Here is an 18,031-nt window from a genome sequence, read left to right as displayed (position 1 = left end):
TTATCATAAGACAAAGAGTAGTTGTGTTTGCTATTGTCTCTGTTTCATACAGCTGGTTAACAATGCGTAAGTGACAATAATGTGATTCATAAACAATTTCATAAAGTGGAATTTTCCCTCTACTTTGCAATTCTTGTGTTTTCAGTTGTTTTGGGTATTTAAGGTTTGGCTTTGTAATTTCAGTACTCTAGAAACAGTTTAGTTTTAGTGCAATGGGCCTCAGTAAGATTTTTATGACTTTCTATCATACCCATCCAGGGAATTAAAATACACTGATTAAGAGTTCCACCCAACTCTTGGAAACTCTGAATCAATATTGGCATGCGTCTATGAATTCTTCTGGTGTTTCAGTATCATGGTTTGGCTGAACCCTGTTGTCGGGAGTGTGAACCTCCCCTCAGCGCACACATATCCAAGTTGGAGAAGCAGAAGAGTGAGTTTTTTTTTTCCCGTCAAAGTTTTTAAACATATCTCACAAAAAATGCTTTTGGATAACAATATCTAATGAAAGCAATATAAACCAGATGATGTTTGAAACCAGCTTGCCAATAGTTTACAGAACAAGAAGAAAACCGCTATGGACTTTCAAGGGATTGAAAAGCAACAACCACCTCAACTTGATTTGGTGTCTGTATTTATAAATTCAAATTGGTTTCAGCGTCTGTTGTTCTAAACCCAGCCTTAATTTGGGTCTTCCTGTAATACTTTTGCTTTCAAATGCCTTGTGCAATCTTTTCATTGAAGGAAAAAGCTGTTTTTCATATCTCTCCTCTCTTGCCTCTTGCGGCTATGACTGAACTGTGCTCAATACATTTTTGGGTTTGTGAAAAGAACCAGTAAAGGCAATTATTCCCAGTCTATATTCTTAGCACCTGTGGTCGCTTGAAAGAAAATGGCCCCCAAAGGGAGTTGCTCATTTCACTATTTCTTATTATCAATTTTATTTTATAATTAACACTAATGCATTAATGATATGTGATTTTTTTTGTAATGATAAGGTTTATCTTATTTCCCACCAAAAGAACTCAAGACTGCAAGTAAGAGAACAGTTCCATTGGAGGGGGTAATATTGAGTTGTCTGGCAAAACAAAGATTTACATTTTGATCTTAGCTACTCTTAATGAAGAACATATTTAAGCTGAGCCTAATAATAGAAATATTGGAAGCATTTTTGCTAACTTAATACTTATATATTTGCCCACAATCATGATAGTGAAAACATAATTTCTTACAAGTTCTATGACTCTACATGACTTAACAATAATGCCTAAGTCTAATGCAATATGAGTTGCTGGAATGCAAAGAGTATTGATCTTAAACATTTTCCAAAAGGTTTTAATTACCATGCCGGGATAGTCACTTGTATTATTCATGCAAACTGTGTTAATTGCAACACTGGTATAGACCTAGGAAATGAGCTTCTTGCTTTGCAATGTTTCATATTCCCATATCTACTATAGACAGTTTAAATATACCAGTTAAAATGATCACTCTTTTCTTGTGATGAGAAAGAAGTACGAATTGCCAATTTCAATCAAACCAACTTCAGAGTAGTGTTCAGGACATCGACTTTGAGTTGGAAAATCTAGTTCCATGTTCTGACTCTGAGCTTGAAACCGTGTGAAACTATCTTTACTAAGCCCCATTTTCTTACAAGCTGTGAATCTCCACACATCTGTGGTTTACCATTTTCAGTGTGTGCAAGGCAATGGGACAGCCTATTATTTGGTCCTTGCTGCTAAATTCAAATCAGGAACCACGATAGACATTCCCGATGCCTTTTTGAGTGATTTCCCAAGCCCCACACACTTGGTAATGAGAATATAATCTGAATTCAATATCTGAAGGTATTTTAAGAATGGAAATAATTGTAGTAGCTCTGTTACTGTTAAGCCCACTGTGGATTATCCCCTCTCCCCCCACTGAAAGACACCATTTCACTCTGTATCACAGATTGGCTTGAAACTTACTACAAAGGAAAGAGCAGGGGCCAACCTTGAGCTTTAAGATCCTCCTGGTGGAGCTGACAGGAACTTGAGTTGTAGGTGTGGCCACTGTCACATCTGAAATATCATTTTTTCAAATGTGAACTCAGGACGTTCAGAAAAGCAGACAAACCCACAGTCTATAAAGACTAAGTTCCTTGGTTTATTGTGGAAGATTGTGATATTTTTTCATAATCCGTTGTCTTATTTAGGGTTACTGTTGCCATGATGAAACGCATGATTAGACCACACTGAGGAGGAAAGGGTGTGTTGTAATAGGAGCTCCGGGGCTGTGTCCCCAGCACCCCTGCCGCCTGCTAGCTTATGCCCCAAAATAATTACATGGACACTGTATTCTTTTAAACACTGCTTGGCCCATTATATCTAGCCTCTTCTCGGCTAACTCTCGCACCTGGACTAGCCCATTTCCAATCATGTGTGTAGCACCCCAAGGTGCGCTTACTGGGAAGATTCTAGCCTACGTCCATCCTGGGTTGGAGCTGAATCGCGTCTGCCTCAGAGAGCAGAGCTATGCATCTGCCCTGGAGAGGGGAGCATGGCGTCTGTCTCTGAGCTCACTTCCTCTTCCTCCCAGCATTCTGTTCTGTTTACTCCTCCCACCTATGTTTTAACCTATCAGGGCCAAGCAGTTTCTTTATTGCTTAACCAATGAAATCAACAGATTGATATATGACACTCCCACATCAAGGGTGTGTTTGGCTTACACTTCCATATCACTGTTCATCACTGTAGGGAGTTGGGACAGGAATTCCAAACAGAGCAGGAACCTGGTGGCAGGAGCTGATGCAGAAGCCATGGAGGGGTGCTGCTTTCTGACTTGCTCCTTATTGTTTGCTTGGCTTCATAAACAAAACTTAAGACCAGAAGTCCAGAAGTGGGTTAGTTCACAGTGGGCTGGGCCCTCCTACATTTATCACTAATTTAAAAAATACCCTTCAGGCTTCCATATAGTCAGATCTTATTTAGGTGTTTTTTTTTAACCTCATATCAGGTGAAATTTGTGTCACATAGACATAAGACATAGCTGGCACATGCATTATTTTTTGTTGTTGTTGAAATATTGAACACTGATTCATTTAATGAAGTTATAAAGAGTATAATTTAGAAAGTTGAAATATTTTATGTGTTTTCTAATTAATTTAAGCATCTTTATGATATTTATATTTTACAATTCACTGAAAAAGCAAGGAAGGAAGCAAGATGTCATTGATCAATGTGCCAAAAATGTAAATTTTATGGTCTTTTCTTCCTTTGGCAGGCTCATTGTTTGATTATGCATTTATAACAATGTTAGTAATATTTACACAGCACTTGTTTTCATATAAAACTCTTTAAGTAATTCTCGTGCCCATTACTAGACACATACATTTATTTTTATTTTAGAGACCCAAAATATAATACTTACAGAAATAACCAGTGCTCTCCAGCTGAAGTGCCGGTACTCTGTGGGAATAAGCTTCCTTTTGGACTTGTGGCTGTAAGTACTGAGAGCTGAAAGGTCCCCTATGTATATTATAAACACTGGTTTCTTAAGCTGTATGTATATGTGAGCAATATTTTTTTTTGTTGCATGCATCTCCCCACTCACAAAATTGTCCTTGAAATGGATGACACTACACCGCATTTGGCCTATGTTTTAATCCAGCAGGATAACCTTGCTGTGGGAATGAGGCTCCAGCAGCTCAGGAACTGATGGGGAGCAAACTGAGTTGGCAAACGAATCACACAGTTTGACTTTCTATCTGAGGGAGTAAAACTTAGTTCTGGGGCTAATGATAAAGGAACACACAGACATGGGACACACATACATACATTTAAGGTCTTTCATCTCTCTCTCTCTCATCTCCTTCTTTATTTTCTTCACCTCTGTTCAGATGTATCCCTTCTTTGTGTTCTTAATTTTTTTTTACAGTTTATATACCCCAGCAGAATCTGTCAAGCAATACAAAAATTAAAATGTGGTTACATTCTATTGTCAAGTGAAGGATTACAATGTTACAGTTTTAAAACATCATGTTCTTCATATCTCTTACATGATTAAACATTTTACATATTACAGGTGAGAAAGAAATTATCTCCAAGTGTAGCATGAAAAATAAAAAAACCCAGAGACAGATATTGGGCTTCAACATGAAGATCAGCAAAGCGAAACAGTCAACCAAAAAGATAGACCCTTTACCTCTATCAAATCTAATACCAAGATCCTGTCTCCATGAAGCCTCAGACTCCACACTCAATTAGCTCCTGTCTTTTCCCCTTTATATTCTTCTCTCTACCCAGTCATATTGCACTTATCTCTACCTCCCTAGTGCTGGGATTAAGGGTATGCATCCCCAAGTGCTGGGATCACCTTTGTATGAGCTCTGTTTCTCTTTTTGACAGATTCAGTCTTGTGTAGCTCAGAGTGGCCTTGAACTCACAAAGTTCTGTCTGCCTCTGTCCCCTGAGTCCTGGATTAGAGGTGTGTGCTACCACTCCCTAGTCTGTATGGTTGATTAATATGGCTGCTTTTCCCTCTGGTCTTCAGGCAAGCTTTATTTATAAAAGCATTATATATATATATATGCCATGTCCAAGCAACTTGTTATAGATTAACAGAGTATAAGCAAGCAAGGTATTTTTCTGTTCTTTATTTGGCAGACTGTATTTTGTGGTTACAAAAGAAGGACCTCGTGGCTTTGCCTCTCCAAGACTCCCTCAGACTTGGCTTTGCCAATTACTCGTCCATGTTCCATGAGTTTCAGTGCTGCTTGTTGGTCCTCTTGCATGGCTCCCAACAGGATAGCATATTTCTTAATTGTGTATCACTGAAAGCAGTCTACCATTTAGATGAAAGAGCTATGTTCGTTGCACATGACTGGGAGGATATTGTGGTAAACGATATCAACAGTGGCCCATTAATGCTGAGCTTATACCTTCATCTAATGGCTGATAATGCATCCTCCATGACACACGTGAAGATAAATTTACAGCATTAATAGGCTTACAGTCCATGCGAATAGGCTATTTCTCCAACAAGTTCCCCTTCTCCAGTGAAGCGTGATCTTCCCAGCAGCATCTGATTGATGGGTAACGATTGGAAGATGCATGTTTCTTTTATTGACAACGCATCAAAAATGCCCTCGTCTTTGTGTATAATACATATTTCTATTATAGGATTGTACCTAAACATATTGAAAGCAAGACAGTTACATTTCATAAAAACTCACATTTAAGGAACATTATTTGTTGAGAAATATAGGTTACCTTAATATAACATTTAATATGGAAGCTCACTTTTCAGTGACATTTCTTTTTACTCCACTTTCAAAGAAAACTTTAGGCAAATTTAAACAAGGGGAATAGTCATTTCAATATCCAAAACTGTACTCATGAGGTGGCAGTCAGCTCAGTCATTTTAAAACTTAATTTATGTACCTAGAGTTATTAAAAACTTCAGTTGTGTATTCTTTTATAAAAATGATTTTTGTCTATGTATATGTGTGTGTACTATTAAAAACTTACTTGTGTATTTTTTATAAAGAATGATTTTTGTCTACATATATGTGTGTGTACTGTATGAATAAGCACCATACGCACACAGGAGTGCACATAATCTGAAGAGGTTGTTGGAGTCCCTTGATCTATAGTTACAGGCAGTTGAGAAACTCTAGATGTGTGAACTGGGACTTGAACCTGAGTCCTCTGTAAGGCAGCGAGTGTTGTTAAGCACTGATCCATTTCTCAGACGAAGCTGTAGATGAAATGCAAAAATGGCTTCCTTAGGTTTTGATCACAAGGAAATAAAGTGATGTCAATTAAAGTAAAATAAATATTAAACCTTAATTTTCTTCACTTCAGATTTATGATGTCAGTTTTTTATGACAAGTTGAATTTGAAGTCTCATTAACTTCATTGCCTATTTAAGTATAGACTTATAAGCATTTTCCTTATATTTCCATATCTATATATTTGTAAGTTAGGATATGATGTTGTTGAGAAGTGGACATTATTTATGGCTATTCAAAGAAAAGGGCTAATAATCTGCCAGTATAATATGTTTGCTTATAGTCTCAGAAAGTTCAAAGATAACTCTAGAAACCATCTTTGATTCTTATCATAAATGTTATATTTTTTGAGTATACATTTGTTCTTCATAAGGAAAATAATGTCCCCACATAGCCACATTATGTCAGTCATCTATGAAAAAGGGAAGGATTGGGGACCTGGAAGATGGTCAGGGGGTGCTTGTTGAGCATGAAGGAGGAGCTGTGTTCAGATACTCAAGAATTGTGTAAATTGTTGTTTATAGCAGCATGAGTCTGTCATTCCAACAAAGATAGGAGAATTCCTGGAGCTCAGTGGACAGATTAGTTAACGAATAAACTTCAGTTAGAGACCTTGTCTTCAAAGATAAGGTTTATAAAGGAAGACATAAGGGAAGAATTTGGTATTGGGAGCATAAGAGTTTATCCCATCATTGACTTGGCTTTGTTAATATTTTTAATAAAGGCTGACCTTATGATAAAAAGAGATGTATTACTAAATTGCATAGGCTTTCATTGAGGGATGAGTAAAAGAATATGAAAATGTTGACTACATATCTTATTATAAAGAAACATGCTGGTATACTATTTCCATTTAGTATCTTTGTCTCTTAATTTAAACGTGAGAGAAAAAGCATATTTCACTCATACACAAATCTAAACCAAAGCATACATATTAACTTTTATACACCACTTCTCATGTTATTCAGTTCCATATTTAGATGTAAAACAATAAATTAAAAACACAAAGCAATGTGACAAAATTACTTTTAGCTACCATTTTAAGCTTATTATAGCCTTTGAAGCATTTTGATTAATAATTTGGAGCTAAGTATATCTCAGAATTTATCAACAATGACTATCACCGACAGGAGGCAGTCAGAATAAGATCTGCTTGGTTTGTGACTCGGCATATTTGTCTTGATTCTCATGACTTGTTAAAGAAGATTTAATGCTCCTTAAAGTAAATTAAAGAAACACTTTTCATGACCAAGAGAAATGAGAAAAGAAGTTTGATCTCCATGTGAGCCGTGAATACTTCAACCTTCAATCTCACTTCTATTTACTGAGTTATGTATGAGCTTAAAAAAAAAACACTATATAAGTACTTTAATTTTCTGGTTAAACTAGAGTATAATGAAGAAATGATCATTAGACCAATAAAGTAACATAATTATGTAACTCACAAATAAGTGCTTGTCCATGCAGTATATATAGGAAAGACTACGCTGCTATGTGGTTAAGCACAATTAATAACTATTTTCTATTTTTAGTATATTTACATATTGTTAGTAACCTAGGATCCTGAGCCAGTCCTTCTCACTATTATCATGTCACATATTTCGTAACATGGTCACATAGTGTGAGATTGTGTGTGTGTGTGTGTGTATGTATGTATGTTATTTTGGGGTGTGTATGTGTATCTTAGGATTGCAACTGTATTTTATCTCACAGTGACGAATTAGGTCTGCTCCACCTTTGCAATACATCTAGGAACAAGAGCTTCCTCTGACAATGAAAGCAGAATAAAGAAGGAAGTGATTCCACTTTTCCCAGAACTAGAAACGTGTCCACTACATGCCACACTCAGAAACACTTGTATAAACCCAGAAGCTCGATGGCTGGGTGTTACAAAAACGGAAGGGTAAACAGAATCAGATCTGACTGATCACACAGGGGACTGTAAACCATGACACAGTTTCTGACTTCGTGTTCTCTGCAGAAGTCTCACTGAGAATCTTCTGAGACCAGATTCACATTTCTTTGGGCATGCAGGTATGCGTATGTGCAGATGGAGTCATTCTTATCCCTCAGAAGCTGGAGAAAGCCCCTCACTGGGACTGATTCAGCTAGCCCCCAAGATCCATCTATTTTGATATACCCAGAGCTGGGATCACAAGTGTGAGCCACTAATCCACCAGGCTTTGCTTTTTATACAACCACTAGAACCAAGCTCAGTCCACATGCTCACCTGGGCGGTGCTTTACAGACTGAGATATCTTCCCCCAGTCTCAGACTCAGCTTTCAAAGCGATCTTTGATGCGATTGAGCTAAAAGGACCATGAGGGAGCAGACAGGCAAGTGTTGGGGCTCCTGAAAATTTTCCAATAGGAAAACAATGCAGTCCTAGATCATGCCATCTAGACTAAATGATCAGAGAAGGGTGGACAGAAAGTGCAACACTCGCATCCATTGTGAGTAAGGGCTAGATTAATGAAATTCTTTTTTATATGCTAGGAGATAGAAAGTGACAACTATGTTTAGGTCACTGATACCTACTAGTAACATAATTAATGTTTTTTATCATTTAAGGGACTTGACTCCTTTGTGGGTGATGAATGAGGCTGTCATAGTTTATCTTTGAACCTATAGGGAGTATTTTAGTCCTTTCCTAGAATTTGAAACTGTTCATCATTCATACAAACCAGTCATTCAGTGTTTCTTCTTTTTTATCGATCACTTTCCTGGCACTAAGCTAAAAACTGGTGACGCAATAAAAAAAAAAAAAAAAAAACAAGATACATGAGTTCTTCTCTTTGATGGCTCAGAGAGAAGAAAAGAAGAACTTAATACCAAGAATGAGAAACATTTTTAAAGTGCAAGAAACAAAAAATTGGGAGAAATAACATAAAACTAAAGTTAGTTAAGCTTCTGTTATTTTAACTATTTCTCATCTCAGAGGTGGAGAAGTCAGACCTGGAGCTGGGGTGAAGTTCTGTGAGAATTCTTGTCTGGTGTACATGTAGCCTTGGGTTATATAACAGCATTTTAGAAGCCAGGCATGGTGGCATGCCAAAGAAATTCCAGCACGCAGGATGTGGAGGCAGGAGGAGGGGGCGTTGAAAGGTCGTCATCTTCAGCTCTCTAAAGACGTCAAAGTCAACCCAGGGTGCAGGAGACTATTCCCCAACCTACCACCTACAGAAAAAAAAAGCACCACTGGAAAAATAAAATTTAGGATTGTTTTCCATGTTCATGTGGAATGAGGAAAGTTTAGAAATTATGACTAAATCCAAACCCAGACCATACCAAAACAAAATCCAACAAGTTTCAAGAAGTTACCAGGAGAAGTTTTATGTGGAGGCTAATTAATTAAAGGGGCTCAATGTCCAGCAAAAGATGATGCTGTTTGGAGCACAGAATCTAAGCCGCACCCCTGCTTGTATTTCACAGTAAAGATTTGGGTGTTAGAAAAGGAAAAAAAGAGACATGAAGAGCCTCCAGCTGAAGCCAGATGGAACCATCACAGGTTAGGATGGTAAGACAGATGTCACGCAGGGCTTTCTACTTTTGTCTTGACTTGAGTTCTAACTTCTGCAATAGACTTCAAAGCTTTCCACATAGTTTTGGTCAATGTCAAGATCTTACTGCTTCCACTCTTTCTCCATGCTATAGAGAGCTTCCAGGTAGTGTCCGATTTCTTTGGGACACCAGGATTTATAGCTCAGCTGCTTTATGCTTCTTAGCAAATCTACACATTCAACATTTTATAATTTCAGTGGCTGCTTTGGGTGGTCACAGGGGAGAGCCTAATCTCCAGTTAAGTGCTCCTTTGCCCTTTTCCTCATCCGTTCTCATTTTCATGTCTTCCGTGTTTGGGGGAACTGTGATACTTTCCCTTTCTATATTTAGAACTGTCTCACTTGTACCTATCACTTAGTTCTTATATCGTCAAACTCTTAGCAAAACAATTTTGACCAAGACAATCTATTCTCTAAGATCACACACACACACACACACACACACACACACACACACACACACACTATTTTAGGAACCCGAAGAGCAGCTGGACTCCATTGGAACCCCAATTTTCTTCCCACCCATTATCCATCGAATGAGGACCGATCCTTCAGTGGCTGTGAGGGATTCTGTGGCCCCGAGTTCCTTGCTTGTTCCCCTTCTCAAGGTCGGCAGTTGTGCAAGAGATAGAAGGTGGTGGCTATGGGACATTCCAGAGCTGATCAGCCAGATGCATGGCCCAGAGAACAAAGTCACACATCGGTTAAGCCACTTCAGATGCTACTTCATGGCTGCCATGATCTTGAGGTATTTTGGTGCCCTGCAAACAGCCTTGGCTTGGGCTGCCTCTCTAATGGCTGCAGAATCATTTCACTAGGCAATGACAGAGCACAGTTAGACTTAGGATTCAGTAGTGGACACCAAAAGCATAAAATACTCAGAGAGCTCACTGAATGTTGCAGCAGGCAGAGCCCAAAGTACCTGGAAAGGTTAGCAGTGAGAAAATAGATCAGAGATAAAGTACTTGCCTAGGATGTGGGTTGACTATTAAATACTGCAAAGGAAAATAAAAGCAAACAAATATCAAATCATTTGCATTAAAAAAGAAGGAATAAAATAGATAGATAGACGATAGATAGATAGATAGATAGATAGATAGATAGATAGATAGATAGATAACAGTCAAGTGAGTACATGTCATGTTGTTAAAGGCAGAATCTAGACAAAAATTTCCATAGCTGCACCAATGTTACAGTATCAATATGGACTTCGTCTTTCTTGGGTCTCTAGGAATTCTAATCTTTTTTACCTTTTCTGTGGTTTTATCTTTGCCACCAATTTCAACTTGGCACATAACTTTGCCAAAAATCTGCATCCAAGGAAAGACATTACCCTGGTCTATCCTGATGCTGTTACCAAATACCATAGACCAGGTAGCTTTCAAAGAAAACAAATCTGCTTTTCGTTGATTTGGAGGTTGACGAGTTTAAGGCAAAGCCCAGGACGACCTAATGTCTTGCGAGTACTATACGTCAGTTCACATGGGAGGACTGTACCCCCAATTCCCAGAATGCCATCTTGCTGTGTCCTCACAAAGAGAAGGGCCAGGCATCTGTCTGTTCCTCTTCTATGATGGCATTAATACTGCTAATGAGGGCTCTGGTCCAATGATTTAATCATGTCTCAGAGGTCCTAACTTTAGGTACCATCATCACTTTCCGGTTGATAATGTCAGCATATGCAAATCTTAGGGTGACGTAAACACTCGGAACATGGCACTTAGTCAGAGGAGCCCAAGAGTCAGACCATGATGAGAACAAAGTGCTTCTTTCTTTTAAGCAAAGAAAACAATGTGGTTGTTTCTACTGAAGTATAAACAGCATACTCATTAACAATAATTGTGGGTGTTTTATTTTTTCAAATTCAAACAAATTTTAGGGCATGATCTTTACTGGAACATTTTTGCTCTTAGTATTAGAAAGAAAATAATAGCTCAAAATTTAAAAAAAAAGAGTGAAAAAGGTTGACCATATAATGCCTTTGCTTATTAATATGGATCTTTCCTTGCTGTAAATTATTTGACATGTATGACAATGTTTATTAAGCTCCGAGCTCTTCAACGATGTGAAAAATATCCTGAAATTTGTGACTCATAGTGCCTCATTTTCCCAGCCCTGCCTTGGACTGGTTCTCTTGGCTTTTCATTTGCTTTCCTCTTTTATTTTTTTAATTTTTATCATTTATCTTATTTTTTGAGGCTCGAAGGATTTATTTTGGCTTGCACTCTGAGGTTGCTGTCTATCATGGTGAAGTCCTGGCAGCAGGGAAGGAATCAGCTTGTGCTGTGGCCTCCACCTTTGGGAAACGAAAAGAAGACCGCTGGTGCTCAGTTGGCTGAATCCACGCGGTACGGCTGGAGCGTGCGTGCATTGTTAAGATTGGTGGCTGATGTGTCCAATCTAGCCCTGTCAACCCAGCAAAAGCAAACTACTTACGGCTGGTGAGGTCATGGATCTCAGAGGATAACTCACTACTGTTATCTTCCTAAACCAAGGGCATCAATCCTACACACACAGTTCTCGTACCTACAGATAAGTGCAGCTCTCGTCCCTCATCAAAGCAACGGCTTTTTTTTTCTTCTGCAGATGTTGACTATTACAGAAATTTACAACTCGTGAAAACGCAGAGAACAGCTGACAGTGGTGTGCTCAGCCCCAATGTAGGAGCTCAACACAACCTCTACAGCCCAGGCTCGGGGACCCTAAGGAAGAGGGAGCAGGAAGAGGGTAAGGACCAGTGCTTCAGGTCATTGCTGCAGAGTCGCTTTTCTGCTTCTAATGAGGCTGTTTTCTAAAGTTCCATCCCTAACTACCCCCATCCTCCTTTTCCCCCTTTATTTTCCCTACTTTCAAGTTAAAGATTATTGAGTTTATATTGATGAACTCGTTCTTTACTTTTTCTAGGCAACAGTTTGTATTTTTAGCAACCTTTTGTAGATTTTAATACAAATGCACAGTTACCAAAGTTACCATGTTTTAAACTGTCACTCATATTAGAAACAGACTTTTCTTACTTCATTTCTGCTACACCCAGTCTGCTATTATCCTATTAACTTCAAAAGAATTCTATTTGGGATGTTTTGACCGTAGAAATGTGTTGTACCATTTACCCCTAGCTAACGTAAAAGATCATATAGCCAAGTATTGCTTACCAGCAATTATTGAAAATTTCATTGGCTTCTTATTTTTGTGATCATAGGGGAGCTTTGGTCACTTTATATAATATCATGAATGCAAAAGCCATCTCTAATAGTAGGAAATAGAATCAAATATAATAAATTGTAATCATTAAGCATTTTGAAAATACTTATATTGCCACCCAATGAAGCAGTGGTATCGCAAATGAAACAAACTCAAAGGTCAATAATTGCTTTTCTTAAGCTATTTTTATGGATAATGTATATGGCAATTGGCAAAGTTGCTTTCTCCTATGCATGGGTGTGCTAAATTATTTATTTTTGACCTTTTAAAATCTCATGTTTTATTTTATAGATTACAAAGCACAACCTAGCCAGGAAGCAGTGGCACACGCCTTTAAACCTAGCATCTGGAAGTCAGAGGCAGACAGATCTCTGAGTTCAAGGCCATCCAGGTCCACATTAATGAGTTCTTGCACAGCCAGGGCTACACAGAGAAACCCCGTTTCAAACAAACAGAAAATAATTATAAAACATGACATAAATACACACCATTTCTCCTTGATTGCATATATTACATATTAAGTTGCTTGGAGAAAAAAGTAAATATTGAGTAAGTAGCAAATTTAATGGGTTCTCCCTCAAACAGAAGGTTGACATGGGAGTCATCTTACAAGCCAATCTTTGACTTCTCAGTGATTTTTTTTTAGGGGCCATGCTAATCTACTCTGAATCATTCCAATTTTAGTACATATACTACCAAAGCGAACACTCTCACTGATTTTTTTTTAACAACTGAAGAAAATCAGTCCATTAAAAACTCCACAGTGAGTTGCGATTCAATTGGAAAATTATCAAGACTGTGGACTTTAATCTATCTGTGATCTTAATACCAGTTAAATAGGAAATTTTGTAAAATCATTGGCCATGCTTCTATCCTTGGATACTAATCGGGACTAATTTAAATAACGGTTCCACTATCTAACAGTTGTATGAATTTGAACAAGCAGCTTAACCTCACTGTATTTTGGATTTACCATATATAGAAACTTTGAATAATGAAATTATAAAGAGCATTGCAGTGGGTAATTAATAATATATAAAACTAAAGACTCTTTCATTCTTTGCAGCATAAAATAACAGCTAATTAAATGTCATCTCCATTATAATTCATTAACAGAATGCCATTACCCAAGGATTAAAGGATTCTGAAGATCCTAAAGCGGGTTTATGACATATTACATTAAAACCAGAAGGGAGGAACTCAGTGTTCCGACACTGAGATGAAGAAAAGAAGTGTAAATTATCCTGTGTTGATCAACACATGTCACAAATGTGTTGAAATACCTCACTTGGGCTTCTAAACATGCGTCACTATTGTGTCAATCCAAAATAAAACAACATTCTCTAGTTGTATGCCTATTACAGAATGATATAATTTTTCTATTTATGAGAACGAAGAATAGGGAATTGTTGTCATTCAGAACTAAATGTTTCTGCATAGACTTCTTTACCAATTCCAGGAATTTTTGATTCTTTAATTAATGTATTCCTGCCATTCAATAGGAGGTTTTAGGCTTTTAGTCTACTTATATTTTTCATGTATGAAGGAAATATAAATTATGATAATTGAAATTGTAAGTAACATATCCATGCACCAATACTTAAAAATAATATTAATTTTATTTAATAGACCATAAAATCATTGCGTTAGTCAGAATTCTCTATAGGAACAGAATTTAAGAAATCAATATATGTTCTTCATATATACTTTTTTATATATGTGTATACATACATACACACACATATGAAAACAGAGGGAAGGTTTATTAGGAAGGCTTATAGGCTGTGTCCTGGCTAGCCTCATAATCTCATAATGGCTGTGTGCCAATGGAAGGTGCAAGAATCCAATCCGGTAGTTGATTAGTCCACCATATTGGCTGTCTCATCTCGGCTGGTCTTCAGAATACACGAGAATCCCCAAGAAGTAGACTCTAATGGCAGTGAAGGGGTGGAGTCTTTAGGGAGAGTGACAGCAAGCAAAGAGAGAGAGAGAGCACACTCCCTTCTCCCATGTTCTACAAGCTTAGAGCAGAAGCAGCCTATAAGCCTTCCTAATAAACCTTCCCTCTGTTTTCATATGTGTGTGTATGTATGTATACACATATATAAAAAAGTATATATGAAGAACATATATTGATTTCTTAAATTTCTGATGAAAGGTGAGTCTTCCCACCTCAGAGATCTGGATTCGAAGTGGGTCTTCTCACTTCCAATGATTTAATTAAGGAACAATCCCTCACAGGTGGGCCAGCTCACTTCCCTGGGCTTTAGTTAACTCCAGCCGTAGGCCAGATGAGAACTAAGAACAGCATCACAATTTCACTTCCCGTCAGCTTAGCACACAATCCCATCTCCTCACGCCACGATTAATTTCCAAGTGGAAACAGTGACCAGGCCATAATTAACCCTAACATGATTTAACCATCCCATGTACGATAGTAAACAGACGCTATATTTAGGTGAATTTGACAACCAAGGCTAGCCATCACAACAATTAATTATCATCTATTTGGAAGACTTATTGGAATATAAATATTATAAAGATCATGTAAATTTGTAAAAAGGAAAAGGCATAGAATTTAAAGCTATTTTTCCTAAATTTGAGCAATGTTTCCTCCGCTGAGTTTTAAAACGTGGCAGAATACTCACGGACACCATAAATCCCAAGGAAGTGTAATACTCACTGTGCCCAGGAAGCCAATACAAACACGGACGGAAAAAAACTTAATCAGGCCTATAATTAAGCTATTTTAAGTCAATTAGCTGCTCTGTAGTAAGCATTTCATTAGGTAATGGCATTTTGTGTTTATATCAAATTTCTCTCCTGCGAAGAAAACAAGGGAGAGGCAGTAAAAATTCTGATAGACATTTATTTACCCTCTTAAATGTCATTCGATAATTAAAAAAGAAGGAAATGCATCAGATGCCTATACATTATAGCCCAAAGCATTTCCTTTAAAAAAGATCATGAAATTCAGAATTCCTAGCTAGAGCCCTTAGATGGCATAAAGCATGGCTCAGATTGTGCTAGGAGAAAATAGTGATGTCCCCATAAACCTAAGCCATTGCTTTGTTCATGGACTCTGGTGGCAGTGCTGGCTGCCCCGCCAGGGTGGTGCAAAGCAGTGGTGTGCCCACAATCTGAGTCAGTGAGCCGTAGACAATTCTGAGAATTTTATATCATTTCCCACTGAATGTTTTAATAATATTAGAATTAAGTAGTTTTTTTTGGGGGGGGGCGGGGGGAAAGTTGACTTCTTTTTCTCTTCTTGAAGTATGAAATCTGAGCAGATGGCATCTCAGACTCCATTTAGCTTGCTGCATACAGTTATTGTTTGTCTTTAGCAACAAAAGCCAACTGCATGCATTCGCCTTGGGTTTGTACAGTGCCAGCAATTGTCCATCACAGCTTAGTGACTGTGTGTCTCCTGCAGCTGCAGACTCATGGTCGCAGCCTTTGTTCGGGTCGTTGTTTTTGAAGCGATGAATGAATCTCTTTTATATTTATTTATTTTTTTAAATGTTGGGCCATCCCTTCTTTTTTTTTTTAATTCACCTAAGTTCTTTCTACAAAAATCCTCCATTGGCTAAAGTCAGGCCTAGCTAAATAAAGTATTACGGAATCAAGGTTGACTTGATTCTGTTACCACAGATTTTCATAAGAAAGAAGAATGAAAAGCTATGTTGTTAAAGTTATGCTCATATTTACTGGAAGTTATTTATAAACTTGTTGTGCTATTGACTAGTGGGTTGTAAAAGATTTAGTTATTTCCCTGCTTTCTGGGTAAATCATCACAATCAAGCATCCGAATGCCTCCTGCATTGTGATATAACTTGGATTCTCTCGAGTTCTAATTGCCAACAACACATTTTATGTCTTTACACCAAGAAAGTGTCTCTCAATCTATCTTAAGATATCTGGGGCACTAATTAGGTATAAAAAATGTTCGGTGATATCTGGCACAGCAGTTTTATGAGCTAAGATCATATATTTACTTAGAAGGCAATAAAAATGATTGCACATAAAATTATAGAACCCAGTGGCAATCTAGAGTTAAGGTGCTGGGAGGGTTGGGGGGCTCCATTTGTTTCCAGATGCTGCAATACATTTCATGCACGTTAGGTGATGCATTTCCTGTCGTATACGCATGGCAAAGACAATGCCAGAATGGGTCTCCAGAATACCAGAACAGCCTGCTTCTGACATGTTGTAACCTAGGTACAGTTCTCTTTGCTTCTTTCTTTGCAATGTTAACACACTGAGTTTGACATTCTAGATGTGTTGGTTACATAAACTGTAATCCGAGAATTACAAGTCAGTAGACTAAAGCCATGGATACATGCCAAGTTTTTAGCACCCTTCAGTTTTGGCACTCTTGAGACAATAAATTTTGTTTTGTGAATAAAGACACTAGAGTCTCCATCTTCCACAAGCAAGAGCTCATATGTCCATCCTTCTCAACACGAGAATGAGATCTACAGGGTCTGAATGAACTACGGTGCTTGAAAATGCCCTTGTCTTATGGCATTGTTATGCATTTGCCTTGCTAACAGAACAGTCTTTGCTTTGCAATTCGTCCTCAATCCTTAGGCAAATCCTTACTTCCTTTATATGGTTCAGTCAAGAAATCAGGCCTCTCCTGAGACTGAGTGACTATGGAAGCTGTTTCTGGTGTTGTCTTTGGCTAAAGCATTTTTGGCAAAAATGTTTTTATTTATAATTCACACCTCTAGGAAAGTAAGTTGTCTCCTTACGGTGATAAAAATATCATGAATAGCTGAGAATCACAAGACATAATTTACATATGTTTCCTTTCTGTTTACCCTTCCATGTCATTCTGCCTTACAGGGTCCTTTTGTTGCTTTGTTCATTGTATATTCAAAGTAAAGGGCTCTGCAATAACTTCTCATAAGCTTTTCTGTTTCTTTGTTGGTGCCCACTTTAAAATTCCTAGTGTTTTCTATTTGTAATATAACATGGAAGCTATTTAATACTTTTTGCTGAACTAATGTCTTGATTATTATCTAGAAAAATTTAAAAATCAGTATTTTAGTTCCAACACAATTATAACAACCTTTAGGAAACCTAAGCAGAAAGAGGAAAATATCATCTATATTCAGATGATAGTATTATAAAATCTGAACACACATGTTTATAAAACCATCAAATGTCCAATTCTACTTTAAATTCTAAAGCAATTTTTAATTACGAGAGAGAGAGAGAATCTGTATAATATGTGTTTTAGTCGTTGGATGAATGAAAGTTTGCAAACATGTAAAATCCTAAAAATCTCAAGAAGCATAACTTCTAAGAAAAGATAAGTGATTTTAGTCTGGAAGACAGAAACACCTATAGCTCAGTAGACCTGAGAATTATTTCTCCACCTTATTCCACACATGTAAAATGAATAAGGTCTCATTTGGTCACGGTATAGATAAATAGAATCATCAAAACTAGAATAAAGTTTGTTCCAGACTTACCCGAAACATGCACTTCC

Source organism: Microtus ochrogaster, unplaced genomic scaffold (assembly GCF_000317375.1).
Source record: "Microtus ochrogaster isolate Prairie Vole_2 unplaced genomic scaffold, MicOch1.0 UNK8, whole genome shotgun sequence".
Taxonomy (NCBI): Eukaryota; Metazoa; Chordata; class Mammalia; order Rodentia; family Cricetidae; genus Microtus; species Microtus ochrogaster.
Note: the sequence above shows the minus strand (reverse complement) of the source record.